Source organism: Erinaceus europaeus, chromosome 3 (assembly GCF_950295315.1).
Source record: "Erinaceus europaeus chromosome 3, mEriEur2.1, whole genome shotgun sequence".
In the NCBI taxonomy this organism is placed as follows: Eukaryota; Metazoa; Chordata; class Mammalia; order Eulipotyphla; family Erinaceidae; genus Erinaceus; species Erinaceus europaeus.
Genome location: NC_080164.1, coordinates 90,129,117 through 90,148,271, shown reverse-complemented (window position 1 = coordinate 90,148,271; position 19,155 = coordinate 90,129,117).

Genomic DNA, 19,155 nt, shown 5'->3' with positions numbered 1-19,155 from the left:
TGATGCTAACCAGACTTCCCTGGACAGACAATCCCACCAATGTGTCCTGGAGCCCCGATTCCCAGAACCCTGCCTCACTAGGGAAAAAGAGAGACTGGCTAGGAGTATGGATCTACCTGCCAATGCCCATGTTCAGCGGGGAGGGGAAACAATTACAGAAGCCAGACCTTCCACCTCTGCACCCCACAATGACCTTGGGTGCATGCTCCTAGAAGGATAAAGAATAGGAAATCTATCAGGGGAGGGGATGGAATACGGAGTTCTGGTGGTGGGAATTGTGTGGAGTTGTACCCCTCTTATCCTATGGTTTTATCAGTGTTTTCTTTTGATAAATAAAAAAATAGTAAAAAATAGATTTAAAAAAGAAATTTTACTGTATTTTGGGGAGATGAATATACTTCTAGTCCTTTAAGCATTCTAGATTTTTTTTTTCCTGAAAAGAAGTTACCTGCTAACAGTTTGATCCTGTTTTGAAGATTTATTAGCAACAGCATAGCATTTAGTCTGGGTATATTTATTGTACATTACTGAGACAAAACTTGTTTTTAAATTTCATTTATTTATTATTGAGTAGAGACAGAGAGAAATTGAGCGGGGAAGAGGAAATAGAGAGGAAGAGTGAAAGAGATATACCTGCAGCTCTACTTCACCATTTGTGAAGCTTTCCTCCAGCAGTTGGGGACCGAGGCTTGAATTCAGGTCTTTGCACATTGTAGTCAATTCTCTTAACCAGGTGTACCACTGCCTGCCCCTGACAAAACCTTTTTTGTGTACTCAGCACCATCCCAGGTAAATTAGTTGCACCCATCAGACTTTAGAGAATAAGCACTGTTCCTGGGCTTATATAAGCTCCTCTAACTTTCATCTAATGATTTTGGTCAGTGCTTTCCCTAGCCTCAAGTAAGTTTCTTTCTCTTCTTTTCTTTTCTTTTCTTTTCTTTTCTTTTCTTTTCTTTTTTAACCAGAACACTGCTCATTTCTGATTTATGGTACCGCTATGGATTGAACCTGGGACCTCTGGTGCCTCGTGCATCAACTTCTGTGTGACTTCTTTGACCCTTGAGTAAGTTTCTTACACATAAAAAACTTTCATAAGAATATTGAATTCTGATTGACACTTGAGAGATAGCCTCTTCAAATCTCTGGTATTTTCTCTGTGCCAGAATTCAGCTAACTTTGTAAATGCTCAAGTAGAAATATCATAGATTTTGTAGATAATATGTGAACTTTGCCACTTATTTTACTTCTTTTTTCCTTCATATTTTTTAAGCATTGAAAAGTATTCTCATTACATTGAATATTCTTAGTCTGTACCTAAAAACATATTGTGGACTGAATTTGTCACCTGGGCTGTAACTTGCCAATCCCTGAGCATATATAGCTTTCCCCAACCTTTACTCTTCTCTAATAAACCTAAACACCCAGCTTTTCCTCCTCAGCTAGGGAATGAATTTGCCAGGTGCCTCTTGAGCTCACCTTCTCTTTGCCTTATCTAGAAAACACTCTCAAGCAGGATGTAAGATAATCATTGTACTCTTCTCATTTATTTCCTATGCCCATGACACTTCTGTTTTGAATTGCTATTATTTGATGCTTTAAAGGTCGTTGTCTCAATATATTTTGCAATAGCTTGTTTGTTTTTGTGGAATCCAGAGCCTCATGCATGCACAATTGCAATGCTCCTAGGGTTCATTTCTTTTCTTCCTGGGGGGGGGGGAGGGAGAGGGAGACTGAGAGGGAGAGGAGGGAGAGGGAGAGAGAGAGAGAAAAGTACCAATTCTGGGGCTTCTTCTTCTTCTAGCGTTTGCCCTTCTTCCGTAGCCAGTTAATGGCTTTGAAAGTGACTGGGATCCATGTGGATTCAGTAGGCTAGGAAGGATCTTCAGTTTCCCCAATGAATGGGTACTCATGGGATGCACCACAGGAAGGTCGATCCAATGCATCCCTCTGGGGCTTCTCTGTTAATGTGGCACTCCCACTCTCTGCTGGTGCTCAAGGTAGAGTCACATGTATGGGCAGACATGTGCCCTACTCAGTGAACTGTCTTTCCAGACAATTTGTTCTATTTTATAAGTGTTTCAAGAGGGAGAGAAGAAAAAAAAAAAGACCCAGATCCTCATACCACATGATACCACACTTTTAGTAGAATAACCACTATGCTATATCCCCAGCCCTTGAAGTGTTTTTCTTAATGGTTCTTATAATAATGGGTTCTATAATCAGAACAGACCATCTTTGTCTTTAAATTGCCTTTCTGAAACATTTATTTCTTTTTTTTTTAATACTTTATTTATTTTATTTCAATGAGAGAGATACAGAGAGAAAGAGAGAGACAAAGACCAGAGCACTGATCAGCCCCGGCTAGTGGCAGTGCTGGGGATTAAACCTGGGAGTTTAGAATCTCAGGTATGAAAGTCTCTGACTACCATTATGCTGTCTCTTCAGCCCCACAGTCAACATTATTGCAGCCAAGTGCTCTACCCTTCATCTATATGCCCCAGCTCACATTTTTAAATTTATATCCCTATGTATGTTCCAAATATTAACATACTGTTACTAGACAGCACTCAGAGTACAAAAGGACTCCCTCCCAACCTCCCTCAGCTCTGGGAATTTTATTGGGTTATTTACTTAAATATTCTTTTCTGTTTTCTCGTTTCCATCTTCTAAATAGACAGCAAAAATCCAACTTTATCCTCAGTTGCTCTTGATCCTTTTTATATCTTTTCCTTGTCCATGTGTGCTGTATTCTGACATAACTTCTATAATGGGCTCTTCAAAGTCATAATTTGCTTTTTGTCTTGAGCAATATTCTAGCCAACCTATTTACTAATGTGTTTAGTTTAAGTTTGCTTAGTATTATTTTAAGTATCTTTTAATATAATGTCTGTTATTTCCTGCATGTGACATTCTCTCTACACTGTTTATGTCAGTGATACACATTTTATTACCAGTTATATTTAATCTGAATTTGAGTTTGTTTTCTCTCATGATCTTGGCATTCATTTCGATGTGCTTATTTTGACATTTGCACACCTTTAACTGGTATTTCCAACTAAATTACTGGTTGTAGATTTGGCAGTTTGCTTGGGGAAAAAGGCAGGAATGATCTGAATCTCATTCTGTGATTTGTGCTTGAGAAAGAGAATGGGAAAGCTATCAAGGGAGTGGATGGGATATAGAGATCGGGTGGTGGGAATTGTATGGAACTGTACCCCTCTTATCCTATGGTTTTGTTAATGTCTCCTTTCTTAAATAAATTTTAAAAAGAGATCTATTGAGGAGTGACACACTTGGACCATAATTATTTTCGTTATGGCTGCTCCACAATTTTGCCAGCATTACACATCCCACTTGAGAACTCTTATTTTCTTTTCTTTTTTTTTTATTTTTTATTTAAGAAAGGATTAATGAACAAAACCATAAGGTAGGAGGGGTACAACTCCACAGAATTCCCACCACCCAATCTCCATAACCCACCCCCTCCCCTGATAGCTTTCCCATTCTCTATCCCTCTGGGAGCATGGACCCAGGGTCATTGTGGGTTGCAGAAGGTAAAAGGTCTGGCTTCTGTAATTGCTTCCCCGCTGAACATGGGCGTTGACTGGTCGGTCCATACCCCCAGTCTGCCTCTCTCTTTCCCTAGTAGGGTGTGTCTCTGGGGAAGCAGAGCTCCAGGACACATTGGTGGGGTCTTCAATCCAGGGAAGCCTGGCCAGCATCCTGGTGGCATCTGGAACCTGGTGATTGAAAAGAGAGTTAACATATGAAACCAAACAATTTGTTGAGCAATCATGGATCCCAAGCTTGGAATAGTGGAGAGGAAGTGTTAGGGAGGTACTCACTGCAAACTCTAGTGTACTTCTGCTTTCAGGTATATATTTTGCAGTAGTTTATGGATACCTATGAACATAAGCTCTCTCTCACAGAAACTGGTGTATATCTAGGTTATGGGACTTTGTTAGAAAGTGAACCACCTGAGATGAAATTAGAGTGTACTATAAAAGGAAAGGTCTCACCCGAGGAATGAAGCTGAAGGGTTGTCATTCCACACGTGAAGTCTCTGGACACAGTCTGAGGTGAAGCATGTTGAGGTGGCAATCGTTGTGTTGGTTAGGTTGTGATTGGCGGATGCAATATTATTTGGTATGGATTGGGAGATGCATACGGGAAAGTGGGCCCTATCCAAGGGTTCCAGGACTGGAGGAAGTAGGGGCTCTATAGTGGAGATGTGAGGTTCCTGCTGTCTTAGGGTTCAAAAAGACAATCGATAGTTAATGTTATCATCACATTATTTGGTAACTGGGTTAACTTTGAAAAGTCCTTTTGTTATGGTTTGCTGTACAGTATCCAGTATCTTGTATATAGCTGTGCTATTGGATGCTTCTCATCTACTTGGTCTAGACTTTTGAGAGAGTCCGCATATCAAATACACAGCCTATATATTAAAAAGATTCAGTTTGTGTTTTGAGAAACTTTGAGACATACAATTGATTTTCCCCCTCTCATATTAGTTAACTACTGATTTATATGTCTACATTTTGCTAGGAGTGTACATAAACACCATTCCCACCGCCAAAAGACTGTGACCCATCCCTCCCACCCACTCCCACCCGCCACTGGCTCAGGAAGCTGCATGTCTACCCCTCACCACAGGGTTTTTACTTTGGTGCCCTACTTACAATTTGATCAGGTCCTGCTTTTAGTTTCCCTTTCAGATCTTCTTACTCAACTTCTGTTGATGAGTGGGATCATCCCATACTCATCTTTATCTTTCTGACTTAGTTCACTTAACATAATTCCTTCTAGCTCCGTCCAAGATGGGTCAGAGAAGGTGGGTTCATTGTCTTGACAGCTGCATAGTATTCCATTGTGTATATATACCACAGCTTTCTCAGCCACTCATCTGTTGTTGGGCACCTGGGTTGCTTCCAGGTTTTAGCTATTATGAATTGTGCTGCTATGAACATAGGAGTACACACCTCTTTTTGGTTGGGTGTTATGGAGTCCTTGGGGTATAATCCCAGGAGAGGAATTACTGGATCATATGGAAGGTCCATGTCTAGCCTTCTGAGAGTTTTCCAGACTGTTCTCCAAAGAGGCTGGACCAATTTACATTCCCACCAGCAGTGTAAAAGGGTTCCTCTGTCCCCACATCCTTCCAGCATTTGTTGCTGGAGAACTCTTATTTTCATAAAAGCAGAAAGGGAGAGTCAAAGAGATTTAACTTTTTTTATGCTAAAATTTCTATGTGGAGATATTTTTATCCTTCCTTCCTTCCTTCCTTCCTTTCTTTCTTTCTTTCTTTCTTTCTTTCTTTCTTTCTTTCTTTCTTTCTTTCTTTCTTTTCCCGGTACAGACAGAGAGAAATTGAGAAGGGAGAGCGAGATAGAGAAGGAGACAGAAAGGACACCTGCAGACTTGCTGTACCACTTGTGAAACTTCCCACCCTGCAGGTAAGGGCTTTAGGCTTGAACCTAGGTCCTTGTACTAGTATGTGTGCTCCACCAGGTGCACCACTGCCTGGTCCCCAGTCTTTCTTTTCTTTCCTTTTCTTTTCTTTTTTCTTTTTTAATCAAATAAAGTTGTTACAATGTCATTGAGTTCTTGTTTATCCCTATAACTGCTTTGGGATATAAGACACCCTTGGGGCAATTTCTTTGTACATCTCAGGATATAGTCTCATGTTTCATGCTGATTTCATCTGCTTTGTCTTTTAAATATTCCTCAAGTTTTTAGTTTGCTGCTCATTTGTGAGCATTGTTATGTATGCATATGCACACTAATGCATCTTCAGAAGATTTGGGATGAAAATACAATTAATATGCCATTTTGAGAAGTAGGAATATTTTATTATTCTCAGACTTCCATACCTCATTTCATTTTTCTTGTAAATCAGATGTGATTTGTTAAACATTTGCTTTATCCATCACTAGCCCTATCATTATAGAGCATCTGGATAATGTACACTTCTATGAACAGTTCGGCAAATTCAATGTTTGGAATTCATTTGTCACCTAATAAGAGAAAAGATATTACTGTATCAGTGAATTTGTTATTATCACACAGTTTCAATTAAAATAATTAAAGAGATTGAATCAGGATGTTTTTTGAGTCATTGTATTTATTACTGCTCACTAGGCCTCTATGTTTATAGCTGAACTATTGACTCATCTAATTTAGCATGAAATTTCCAGTAGAACAATCACTAGGCAACAAAATATAATAGGGTGCTTACTGAGCAAAAGTCAGATAGCACTCAGGAATCTTCAAGGATATTACATCAGACCCAGTAGAGAATTATTTACATAGCAACTCTATATTCATATACTGTTCGTCAATTGTAAGAGTACCTAGTAGTTTACTTTTCTACATTCTAGAAAAAACAAAAACATGTATAGTATCAAGGAACATCATTTTCTACACTAGCATTTCTTAATCAAACAAAATATCACTAAATATAAAACATCAACATATATGACAACTGTGAGTTCCATATTGTACTGTTTATGCTTAAAATATTTTCTAGTTATTGCTACCAAAATATTTTCATATGAGTGAAGGAGTCAGTTATGTAGGCAGTCTATCTTTCTTTTTCATCTGACTTTTTTTTTTTAACTTCCCAGCCAATTTATACTTGATATCTATTGCTGTGTGTTCAAGGTGTACAGTATGATGACTTGACTTACATACAATGTGAAATGACTACTGCAGCCAATTTAGTTAACTTCCACCCTCTCCTGACACAGAAAAATAAGCAAATAAGTAAATAAATAAATAAAACTTACTTGTGATAAGAACTCTTGATATCAAGTCTCAAGTTTTATATATATATATATATATATGGAGGCTCGACTCAAAAGTACTAAGCAATGGAAAATACCACCCTCAGTGAGCAGAACATGAATCCTTCAGAAATTTTTTCTAGACTATGAGTCCTATCTCATCTGAAATATTTGTCATGAAAAAAGTTCTTGCCATGGATATATATATATATATATATATATATATATATATATATATAACATAACCACAGCAGTGTTAACTCTATAGTCATTAGGATGGCATTAGATCTCTGTAATTTATAATGAAAATTGTACTATTAATCACTTTCCTCCAATTGCCAGACCTTTCACCTTTGGCCCACAAGTCTTCTCTTTCTTGATGAGTTTGATTTTTTTAATTCCACATATAAATGAAATCATACAGTTTTCATTTTCTCTGTCTGACTTATTTCACTTAGCACAATGCCCTCAGGGTCCACCTATATTTTTTCAGTTGGCAGGGTTTCTTCATTTTTTTAACTGAATAATAATTTAATTGAAAATAAATCCAAACATATTGTGAGGTTAGGCATTGAAGATCAGGATAGTATAAACACTTAAGCAATATGTTAAACTAGTTGTTCTGTGAACTAGAAAACTGGAATTAGGGAGAGACCAGAAACAAGCATTTCAGAATGGGAACTATGACCCTGAGTGGTTTTTCTAGGATACTATAATATGAAATTGCATAAAATCAAAAGGCTTATGGTTTCCAATCCAAAGCCATTAAAAATTTAAATCTCAGTAAGGAATCAACTCAAAGGGCATGACAGATGGAAAATACCACACTCAATTAGCACAGCATGTACCCATTAGAAAAATTTCTCTAAGACTTTAGAGTCATGTTTCACTAAATGTTGGGCAAGAGAAAAAAATGTAAGTACAATCCCCAAAATTAATTTTTTAATGTGGGAACCATTGTTAAAATCTATGTTCTGTATAAAACTCACAAAACTACAAATTCTTCACACATTTAAATGTCTTTTATTCTTGGCACACTTGTTTCTTAGACTAAGAATTTTCAAAACTGTATACTTGACTTTGGAAAATACTTTCTGAAATATTATGCACCTGGAATATTTATTTATTAATTTATTTGGAATTTTTTTGCGTTTTTATTAGTGCTTTAATACTGATTTACAAAATTATGAGATAACAGGGGTATAATTCTTTATTTTTTGAATTTTTTTCTAGATTTTTAAAAATTTATTTATGAAAGGATAACTTAACAAAACCATAGGGTAGGAGGGGTACAAATCCACACAATTCCCACCGCCCAATCTCCATATATCCCACCCCCACCCCTGATAGCTTTCCCATTCTCTATCCCTCTGGGAGCAGGGACCCAGGCTCATTGTGGGTTGCAGAAGGTGGGAGGTCTGGCTTCTGTAATTGCTTCCCTGCTGAACATGGGCGTTGACTGGTTGGTCCATACTCCCAGTCTGCCTCTCTCTTTCCCTAGTAGGGTGGGTCTCTGGGGAACCAGAACTCCAGGATACATTGTGGGGTCTTCAGTCCAGGGAAGCCTGACCGGCATCCTGATGGCATCTGGTGACTGAAAAGAGAGATAACATACAAAGCCAAACAAATTGTTGAGCAATCATGAACCCAAAGCTTGGAATAGTGGAGAGGAAGTATTAGGGGGTACTCACGGCAAACTCTAGTGTACTTCTGCTTTCAGGTATATATTTTGCAGTAGTTTATGGATACGTGTGAACATATGCTCTCTCTCACCGAAACTAGTGTATATCTAGGTTTTGGGACTTTGTTAGAAAGTGAACCACCTGGTATGGAATTAGGGGATACTATGAAAGGAAAGGTCTCACCCGAGTAATGAAGCTGAAGGGTAGTCATTCCACACGTGAAGTCTCCGGACACAGTCTGAGGTGAAGCATGTTGAGGTGGCAATCGTTGTGTTGATTAGGTTGCGATCGACAGATGCAATATTATTTTATATGGATTGGGAGAGGCATACGGGAAAATGGGCCCTATCCAAGGGTTCCAGGACTGGGGGGAGTAGAGGCTCTATAGTGGAGATGTGAGGATCCTGCTGTCTTAGGGTTCAAAAAGACAATGGATAGTTAATGTCATCATCACATTATTTGGTAATTGGGTTAACTTTGAAAAGTCCTTTTGTTAGGGTTTGCTGTATAGTACCCAGTATCTTGTATATAGCTGTGCTATTGGTTGCTTCTTATCTACTTGGTCTAGGCTTTTGAGAGAGTCTGCATATGAAATACACAACCTATATATTAAAAAGACTTAGTCTGTGTTTTAAAAACTTCAAGACATACAATTAATTTTCCTCCTCTCATATTAATTAACTAGTGATTTATATGACTACATTTTACTAGGAGTGTACATAAACACCATTCCCACCACCAAAAGACTGTGACCCATCCCTCCCACCCACTCCCACCCCCCACTGTCCCAGGAAGCTACATTTCCACCCCTCACCACAGGGTTTTTACTTTGGTGCCCTACTTACAATTTGGTCAGGTCCTGCTTTTAGTTTCCCTTTCAGATCTTCTTCCTCAACTTCTGTTGATAAATAGTGCTGGGAAAACTGGGTTGTAACATGCAGAAGAATGAAATTGAACCACTTTATCTCAACAGAAACAAAAATCAACTCCAAATGGATCAAAGACCTGGATGTCAGACCAGAAACAATCAAATACTTAGAGGAAAACATTGGTAAAACAGTTTCCCACCTATACCTCAAGGACATCTTTGATGAATCAAACCTAATTGCAAGGAAGACTAAAGCAGAAACAAATCAATAAGACTACATCAAATTGAAAAGCTTCTGCACAGCCAAAGAAACTATTAAACAAACAAAGAGACCCCTCACAGAATGGGAGAAGATCTTCACATGCCATACATCAGATAAGAAACTAATCACCAAAATATATAAAGAGCTCAGCAAACTTAGCACCAAAAAAGCAAATGAACCCATCCAAAATGGGCAGAGGATATGAACAAAACATTCACCTCTGAGGAGATCCAGAAGACTAACAAACACATGAAAAACTGCTCTAGGTCACTGATTGTCAGAGAAATGAAAATTAAGACAACACTAAGATACCACCTCACTCCTGTAAGAATGGCATACATCAAAAAGGACAGCAACAACAAATGCTGGAGAGTCTGTGGGGACAGAGGAACCCTCTTGCATTGCTGGTAGGAATGTAAATTGGTCCAGCCTCTGTGGAGAGCAGTCTGGCAATTTCTCACGAGGCTAGACATGGACCTTCCATATGATCCAGTAATTCCTCTCCTGGGATTATACCCCAAGGACTCCATAACACCCAACCATTAAGAGGTGTGTACTCCTATGTTCATAGCAGCGCAATTCATAATAGCTAAAACCTGGAAGCAACCCAGGTGCCCAACAACAGATGAGTGGCTGAGAAAGCTGTGGTATATATACACAATGGAATACTATGCAGCTATGAAGAACAATGAACCCACCTTCTCTGACCCATCTTGGACAGTGCTAGAAGGAATTATGTTAAGTGAGCTAAGTCAGAAAGATAAAGATGAGTATGGGATGATTCCACTCATCAACGGAATACTTATTTTTATGGGTTGTTTATGTTGATGATGAGAATGTACTGTTTAGTGTAAGTTGAGTTGCTCTATTACTAGTTCTCACTAGCAAAGAAATAAAGTACCCAGATCTTTAATAGTTTCAACTACAGGCCATATGCAATCTTTTCATATTTTTTATTACTGACTTAATGACTAGTAAGACTGTAAGATAACAGGGGTATAATTCCATACAGTCCCCACCACTAGAGTTCCATGTCCCATCCCCTCCCTTGAGCTTCCCTATTCTTTATCCCTCTGGAAGTATGGACCAAAATTCTTTATGGGGTGCAGGAAGTGGAAGGTCTGTCTTTTCTCTAATTGCTTCACTGCTGTACATGGACATTGACAAATCGATTCATACCCCCAGCCTGTTTCTACCTTTTCCTAGTGGGACAGATCACTGGAAAGGTTCCAGGACACAATGGTGAGATCATCTGCCCAGGGAAGCCAGCATGGCATCATGGTAACATCTGCAACTTGGTGTCTGAAAAGCAGTAATATGTAAAGCAGGGGAAATTGTTTAATAAATAGGGAAAATGGATAGCCAAAGGAGAAGCCTTCCAGAAAACATGTAAAACTGAGAAAGCCATGCAGTGGTGACTGTGGGAGGAATCTGGGCTGAGTATGTGAACTACAGGAAGCTGTGGGAAGGACACTTCCTTTCTTGAATATCCTCTGAAACTCTCTCTGGTTGCATCACTCTATCAGTGAACTGGTATCATTCTCCTAGTTCATAAGATGGATTGATGTCTAGTTATAACACCAACAGTTAGTGAGAACTTAATTAATCACTCATGTTGGTAGAAGCTGTGATATTTCAAATGAAGACCAAAACATTTTTTGTTTTGGATAAATTTTCCAGAAGACTTGAGCTTCAACAAGTTGTTTGTGTCAGAGGGAAGATAGTTACCACTTCAATAAACTGAGAATAGGAATGTGGATAGTAAATATGTAGAAAAACAAAGTTTATAAAAATCAATATATCATTAATTCACTTCAAACTGATATTTTTATTATTTTTATGGGAAGGGGGTGGATAATGTTTTATAGAACAGTTGTTGGCACATGGTTCAACTTGTCATCTCCCCATGAAAGGTGTCTGCAAAGCACCTCTGTCACCCTTAGCTTAAGTCCTTTTCCACCATCATGTACCAGGACAACAGGGCTCTCTCCATCCACACCCCTCTCTTTTCTCCCCACAGTCCTTTGTGTAATTCACAGACTAGCCTTTTAAGTACTGATTATTAGCAGACAGCAATGGGAATAACTCTTCCTTTGGAACATAAAAATTGTTTACTTAAACTTACTTTGGAACATAAAAATTGTTTGAGAAAAAAAGCCTTTTACCAGAATTTTCAGATATGACTCTAAATCTATCCCTTTATCACTGCCTTCCTAATTGCTAGATGGCTCTGAAGCAACATATCATAATTTCAGTCTTTCTAGCTATCTATATGATTTCCAATTAAAATGTGAAGTAGCAGCATCTAGACTTACAGAAACCCTATTATTTGGGTATAACTACACTGAATTCACCATTCTGTAATTCCTATGCTGTGATTGTGACCACAAGAGCAAAGCATTACTACTGCCACAAATAATACCGGCTCAGAAATCTGTTAATTTGATTCATTATTATAAAGGTTTTATTTTTAGCATATCTTAAAGTAGAAAGATACTTATATACCTGCCATTTACAATATTTATCTCTATGTAACCAACTTTTTTCTATTTACATTTTGATTTTTTTGTTTTGGTCTCTTTTTAACATTTATCATTTTAAGTATATACTATGAGTTGATAGTCACATCTACTTTTATGCTCAGTTAATGAGCAAATTGCTTGCTGAAATCTGACAGTTTGATATATATAATTTTCCTGAGAATTTATGAAGCAGACTGTTCTTTCCAGTTACTGAATAAATAGTTTTCTAACCATTTTTCTCCCTTACACTCCTTTTTTGTTAATTTGGTCCTTTGATGTTAAAGAACCATATATATACAGTACTTTCTAGGACAAGAATCAGTCTTGTGTTATTTCACAGTTGAAAAAGGAGAAGTTTAGTGGAATCTTTTCTGAGGACAGGGTAAGAGACATTTGGTTTCTAAGTCATGTTTATTCTATCTTCTGGATTTACATTTTAAAAACTATTATCCTTATACACCTATCCTATGTCTAATAAATGGCTGATATAAATCAAATTTATATCTCAGTCATAGTGACAATAAAAAAATTCACAAATACACAGCAGACCTTTGAGTTTTCCTAGTGAAAATCCCTATCACATGGAATTACACACATCATAAATACATATAAAAGTCATGAAATATTTTTCAGCATCCATGGAGCTCCCCTGGTGCAATTTAAGGAATGCATGCAGTGTCATAGTTTGAACCCTGGGCCTTATCGATGGTAAGCTGTATTCTAAATAACAGATGAATGAATGAGTGAATGAATGAATGAATGAAAACATTTATTGTATATTAGAATAGTAAACTCATTTTAATGTTTGAAGTAAATTTCAGGTAATAGAATTACATACAGATGTGATCTAGAGGGAATTCTTAGACTCAAAACATAAAAGGTTTGAGAAGTTGACTTCAATAGTTTATTTAAATGCTATCATTCTACAGTCATATCATTTTATTATCCAATAACAATTTACTTCTTATACTTCATATAGAATAATAAACATCTTGAATTGAGTTTATATACATATATAAATATATACATACAAATATTTATACATATAAATTTATACATATATATATTGAAAACTCATTAATTTAATTGTAAATGTTAAAGAAAAATGACCATAATAACTGAATTATACATACTTCTACATGTTTTATTCCAGTTTCACTCTATTTTTATTAAAACAATTTTTATATAAAAGTCCCACTTCACAGAGTTCTGCATTGTTATTGATGCCATTGCCTCCAGTTCTATTTATGGTCAGTATTGACTCAACTGTTGTTTAAAAAAAAAGTCTTGTATCAAATTACAGGAGCCCTCACATATGGTTCAATAAAAGAGGTGCAAAATATAATCACACGTACTGACCTTTCCTGTCAGAATTATCTGTGATGGAGTTGGAGTCATTTTGGTTTTGAGAGGTGAGGCAGTTAGCACAATAAAGACAGGCATTATGCTCAGCTTTAAAGATGCTGGAATGGATCCTTATAATTTAGGAGTTGCCTACAAATTTGTTCACAATTAATTTCTTTGTCCTTTCCCTTTGTCTCCCTGACAAGCAGGCTTGATTACATAATGTGTTAGTTTTAGTCACACACCTCAAACAAGTCCATTTAAATTTAAGTATTTGTGTGCATGTTAACTTCAGAGTAAGCATCCCCAAAGAAACCATCAAGTTACTTATAAGATAACTCTGACAAAACTTTTTTTGATTTAAATTTTATAGGTGTCTTCACTGACTCAAATCCATATGCAAGGAAAACAAAAACAAAAAATAAACCAATGAGACTATATGAAATTGAAAAGCTTCAATATAGCAAGATAAATCACCATCTAAGTAGAGAGAGACTCCTTACAGAATGGAAGTTTTTTTTATGCCATATATCAGACAAAATGTTAACCAAAATATATACAAAAGAGTTGAACAAAATCAGAAAAAGAAAATAAAAATCCAAAAGTGAGGAGAGGATATGGGATATGGACAGAACCAAGTAAGAGATATAAGGGGCCAACAAATGAAAAAAAAAAAGTTTGAATTCACTGATTCTCAGAGAAAAGTAAAAAGATGACAAGGAGATACTATATCACCCTTGCGAGAATGCCATATATCTGAAATGATAGTGACAACAAATGCTGGAGAGGTTGTGGGGACAAAGGAACCCTCCAGCAGTGCTGGTGAGAAATATAAATTAATTGGTCCAACCCCTGAAAGCAGCCTGGAGAGATCAACCTACACTATGACTGGCAGTTCCTCTCCTGGGGATGTACCCTAAAGAAAAAAACACACTCAGCTGAGATCTGTGTATATCTATGTTCATAGCAGCACAATTTATAATAACCCAAACTTGGAAGCAACCCAGTTGTTCAAGAACAGATGAGTAGCTAACACAGTCTGATATATGTATATATATACAACGTAATACTGCTCAGCTATGAAGATTATGAAATCTTCTTCACCTTATCTTGGATAGAACTTGAAAGAATTATGTTAAGAGAAACAAGACAGATGAGGATGTATTTGAGATGATCTCACTCATGGATAGAACTTAAGAAACGGGTGGAGTCAAGATGGCAGCTTGGAGAGAATACCTGGCATGAGCTCTGCAAGGAGGCTGCTTTAAACCTGGGAATTTTAGGTGAGAGTGGGATTTCCAGGCCAGTGGTGGAAGAGGAGTGTGTGTGTGTCTGTGTGTGGGGGGGTGGTTAAAGGTGGAACCAAGGAAGAGAGAGCCCTATAACCAAACCTTAGACTGGCAAAGGACTTTGGGGTGGGGGGTATGGTTTTGCTCTTTCCCTATGCACCCCACCCCTCTTGGTAGGACCTCCTGTGGATTCCAAGATTTCAAGATCAGCAGGGAAGTCATCCAAAGGATGGAGGATTTTTTTCAGTTCAATTATAGTATTAGCTTGTTCTACTAGTTGGCCTTTTAGCTCAACTATTTCAGCTTTCAGTTCTCTAATTACCTCGAAATAGCTTGACCAGGGAAGTCTGCTTGACATCATGCTGGCATCTGGAACATGGTGGCTGAAAAGACAGTTAACATACAAAGCCAAACAAATTGTTGAACAGTCATGGACCTAAGGCTGAAGTAGTGCAGATGAAGTGTTGGGGGTTACTCACTGAAGACTATTGTATACTTTTGCTTTCAGGTATATATTTTTACCTAGTTTACAGATATGTGTGAACATAGGCTCTATCTCACAGGACTGGTCTATATGTAGGTTTTGGAACTTTGTTAGAAAGTGATACTGTCTTTGTGCCCTAACATGTCATCTATCCTTGAGGATGTGCTGTGTAGATTTGAAAAGAATGTGTATTTGAGTTTTGGGGGGGTGAAGGACTCTGAAAATGTCCAGAAGGTCTAGTCTTCCCATCTCTTCATTTAATTCTCTTGTTTCTTTGTTTATTCTCTGCTTTGTTGATCTAAGTGTGAGAGTGGAGTGTTGAAGTCCCCCACTATTATTGTATTACTATTGATGCTTTTTTAGTTCTTTCAGTAAGTGCTTGATATATTTACATGGTCCCTGATTGGGTGCAGAGATGTTAGTAATTGTTAACTCTTCTTGGTTAACTGATTCTCTAATCATTATGTAATTGCCTTGCCTATCTTTTATTATTTTATTTAATTTAAAGTCTCTGTGGTATCAGATATGAGAATGGCTCTTCCTGCCTTTTTCTGTGGTCCACTAGCCTGTATGATAGTTGTCCATCCTTTCACTTTAAGTCTGTTTTTGTCTTGTTCTTTCAGGTGGGATTCTTGCAAGCAGCATATGGTTGGATTCTTTTTTCTGATCCATCCCCCAACTCTGTGCCTTTTAATGGATGAGTTTAATCCATTGATATTTATTGATATTATGGATTGTATATATATTGTAGTGCTATTATTCAGCAATTATTTATTCGCTCTGATGTATGGCATGTATTATAGTGGTGTTCTAGTTTATAGGAGGTCTTTTAGTACCTCTTTTAGGGCAGGCTTGGTGATGGTTGCCTCCTTTAACTGTTGTTTGTCTAAGAAGGTTTTGATCCCTCCATCTAGTTTGAATGAAAGTCTAGCAGGATATAGTATCCTTGGTTGAAACCCTTTTTTCATTCAGGGCTTGATAGATATCTTGCCAATTTCTTCTGGCTTTTAGAGTTTTAGTGGAGAAATATGCTGATAGTCTTATGGGTTTTCCCCCATATGTGACTTTTTGTTAATTTCAGGATCCTTTCTCTATCCTTGCTTCCTTTCATTGTAACTATGATGTTCTTGGTGTCTTCAGGTCTAGGGTGATTTTGTTTGGGACTCTCTGGGCCTCTTGAATCTTAATGTCCTTTCTGTTTTTTAGGTCTGGGAAGTTTTCTTCCATTATTTTCTCTATAATATTTACTTCCCCTTCCTCTCTTTATTCCTCTGGTAGGCCAATTGTATGAATGTTACTTCTTCTGAGATCATCCCATATGTCTCTGTTGTTGTTTTCAGTGTCTCTCAATCTCTTTTTTGAGCTCTTTTACCTCTTTCTTAGTTTTCTGTAGCTCATCCTCTGTCTAGCTGTTGTTTTCTGCTTCTGTTAATTTGCTTTCCCATCCCTCAGCTTCTTTTTTCAGTTCAATTATAGTATTAGCTTGTTCTACTAGTTGGCCTTTTAGCTCAACTATTTCAGCTTTCAGTTTTCTAATTACCTCGAAATAGCTTGTATTTTCTTTGAGGTTATCCTCTGTTGTTTCCTAATTCTGATATCCCTTTCCTCCATAGTAGTCTTCATTTCTGTGATTATTAGGTTTACTATTCCTTGCATACTTTTTTATCTATGATTACTTCTGACTGATTTGGAGTTTCTTCTGGGCTCCAGTCCTGATTCATTGTGACAGCAGGAACCAGGTTCAAGCCCCTGCCCCCCACCTGCAGGGGAAAGTCTTCCCAAGCTATGATGCAGTGCTGCAGGTGTCTCTTTCTCTCTCCCTCCGTGTCTCTCTCTTCCATGTCTATTTCTTGTTGTCTCTATCCAATAAATCAACAGACTATATATTATAATGGAGTTGAATTGTGATCAGTCTCCCCGACAGGAAATGATCCGGAGCCATGGAAGAGAAACATTGCCAGATGGCTGCCTGTGATAGAGGCTTGGGGGTGGTAATTAGGCTGGATCTGGGAGACTCAGTCTGTAGGGGTCAGCACCTTGTGTGGTCAGACAGAACAAGGGGATAATTATAACAGATCTTAGAGCAAAAGAACCATAGAACAGCACTGCCTGAATGCCAATGGATTTGCAGTGAAGGAAGTTCTTAGCAAACTGAACTTGTACATATCAAAGGGGAGAAGACCATTGTGGAGGCCAACAAAATGTTGCTTTACCACTATTAGTTTTGTATTTTCAGGTTGTTAATGGGAACTATTGTCCTAGAACTGGTAAATCTGCGCATGGTGCTGTGTAGAACAAGTAGTTCCTGTGATTTTAATGATAGAAAACAGACATCAGGCATCATTTCTCAGAATAGGAACAATGGTTTCCTTTTCCTTCTCCAGACATTCTGTGAATTCACTTTTCTGAGAAGAATTTGGGGAAAAAAATCTTGGACTTCAGTGACTTTACACATAGGCTAACTCTGACTGTAAGTTCACTGTATGAAGTGGCAAAGCAGACTGCACATGCACAGGATTTTGGATGGAACATAATATCACTTAACCCAGAGCCTTCTTTTGACCACCAGAGAACTGAGGATGAGGAAGGTAACATTATTTTCCTATAGTCACTACCACCTTGTGAGGATTCATAGGATAGTAGCATAAGTACCTTCCAAATTCCAGGGTTCACCACCTTCTAAGTGACCATGGAGATGTTCCCTAATCATTTAAGCTTTAATTTCCTCATTGATGTGAGGAGAGTTATACCTTTATCATAGCATTAATTGGAATAACTATATCAGATTCTTATATATATATTTTTTTCTGTGAATGGACAGACAGTAAATACTTTAGTCTCTGTGGATCACCTGTTCTATCTTGTAACCATCAACTCTGCCATTAGAGAAAAAGCAAACATAGTAAACAATATAAATGCAAAGGGGGTCTCTGAATTCTAGCAAAGTTTTACTTCAGCTTTGGACCATAATTTTTTGTCTCTTGAAGAATGCTATTATTGTCAACATTATTATGCTATAACTGAATCATTCATATATAATTAGGTTTCTTATCTATCTCCACCTCCCCCTCTTTCTCCTCCTCCCTTTTCTTTTTCTTCCTTTGTTTTTTTTGTCATCACCAGGACAGAAACAGAGGGAAAGACACCACAGAACCAAAGCTCCCCACATTGCAAAGAAAATTAGGCTTAAACCAAATGTTGGTTCTTTGAAAGATTAAACAAAATTGACAAACCCCTAGCCAGACTCACCAAACAAAAAAGAGAGAAGACTCAAATTAATAGAATTGTAAACGATGCAGGAGATATCACAACTGACACCACAGAAATCCAGAGAATTCTGCGAAACTTCTATAAAGAACTATATGCCACCAAGCTAGAGAATCTGGAAGAAATGGAACAATTCCTAGAAAACTATGCACTTCCAAAACTGAACCAAGAAGAACTACAAAATCTAAATGCACCAATCACAGACAAAGAAATTGAAACCGTTATTAAGAATCTCCCCAACAACAAAAGTCCTGGACCAGATGGCTTCACAAATGAATTCTACAAAACTTTCAGGAAACAGTTAATACCCATACTTCTTAAGCTATTCCATAAGATTGAAGAAACAGGAATACTCCCTTCCACCTTTTATGAAGCCAACATCACCCTGATACCAAAAGCTGATAGGGACAGAACAAAAAAGGAAAACTACAGACCAATATCTCTGATGAACATAGATGCCAAAATATTAAGCAAGATCTTGGCCAACCGGATACAGCAACACATCAAAAAGATTGTTCATCATGACCAAGTGGGATTCATCCCAGGAATGCAAGGCTGGTTCAACATCCGTAAATCAATCAATGTCATTCATCACATCAATAAAAGCAAAGCCAAAAACCACATGATTATCTCAATAGATGCAGAGAAAGCC